Here is a 1,471-nt window from a genome sequence, read left to right as displayed (position 1 = left end):
CCGGGCCGCTGCGTATACGGGTCGCCAGGGTAATCTAATCAAATCGAATCTTTTAAAATTTATTTTTTGTAATTTTATTCCGCTCTATATATGTAACTCATTGCTGTGCATTTGCAATGTAATGAAATATGCAGTAATTATATATATATATAAAAATATATAAATAATAGCCTAGAATTTGTGTTTTTATGTCTATATTGCATGTTTTAATACATTATGGTCTATTTATAAGCTCAACTCAGCTCAGCTCAGCTGAGTTCATAAGCTGTAATGTTTCCATCAGCACTGTGTGGCTGCAAACTAGTTTACTAAACCTTGTTGCTGGCCCCTCTGCAGCTGATTTATTTCTGATACTAATCAGGACACCGAAAATAAGGAGAAGGAGAAGCAGGAGGCAGAGAGGGAGGAAAACCAAAGAGCGCGATTATAGAACAGAACAGGCCTGCAGGCAAAACCATATTACCATATATTTTCTCAGTCTGTGTGTGTCAGCGCAGCAGCATCAGCAGCATCAGCATGCTGCTTGACCACTGTCGCACAAAACGCACAATCTGTGTGAGGTTGCATAAAAGTTTCCCATTTTTTCTCTATACTACTGAAAGTTGACATGCCTTTTAATACACAAACTGACAACTAAATCTATGTTACCAAAGTGATTTTTTTGGACAATTAAATGGCAATTTTATGAAGCTTCAAATACACACAAGGATTAAAACACACTTCATTTAAGGCTATTGATGAGTTAAGCTCAAGTTTTGGGCCATTTGGGGGCAGCAGAAAGTTGTGACAACACTGACACATTTTCACATATCATATGTTGACATATATTTAAGTGTCCGGCAGTTAGGGAGTTACGTTATCATTAATTTGGAGTGGTGTATCTAATGACAGTCCTATAGTCACTCTTTTTCAGCTCTGTTTTTGGTTTCTTCTAACTACTGAGGGAAATATCTGGCTCTTTAGTTGCTAAATGCTCAGCTATGTTCACTAGCTGCTAACGGTGCCTGTCTAGAGTACACCTTTTACATTATAATGATACATTGTTTTTAGAAAAATACTGATTATATCAGCTTTAAGGCAATCTTAACAGAACCACAAAGGGCATATTTTTCAAAAGATACATCATACAAGTGGGCACTGATTATCAGAGAATTACCTAACACTATATCACACCAGGAGTTTCTATAATCACACCAGGAAAGGACAATCTAACACCAGTTCCTCCATCACGTAATGCCCTGGACCTCACAGCCATAGCAACACCTTTTTTGGCAGATAAGGCAATAGGGATGGCAACATTACACATCCTTCAGAGGTTGAAATTGGAGGCGGACATGGTTTCCATGACGACCGCTCCGTGTATCCCAGAAACTCTGGCGGCCGTGCCGCTGTGATTGGCACGCAGTATTGTGTGCCTGCTGAGTGCGGCCTCTCACTGTGTGTCCATGTTTACAGTGCTGAGGACACGGCC

At 39.8% G+C, this 1,471-nt stretch overlaps 1 protein-coding gene across 3 annotated transcripts in view; it reads right to left on the bottom strand.

Moving 5' to 3' along the window:
• The window catches only part of pald1a (phosphatase domain containing paladin 1a), a 52,945-nt gene that overhangs the window by 32,161 nt on the left and 19,313 nt on the right, over positions 1-1,471 (bottom strand). The window lies entirely within an intron of this gene.

The sequence above is a fragment of the Morone saxatilis genome, unplaced genomic scaffold, assembly GCF_004916995.1.
Source record: "Morone saxatilis isolate NCDOM2014 unplaced genomic scaffold, NCSU_SB_2.0 Contig1, whole genome shotgun sequence".
Taxonomy (NCBI): domain Eukaryota; kingdom Metazoa; phylum Chordata; class Actinopteri; family Moronidae; genus Morone; species Morone saxatilis.
This window is presented reverse-complemented; position numbering and strand designations above follow the sequence as displayed.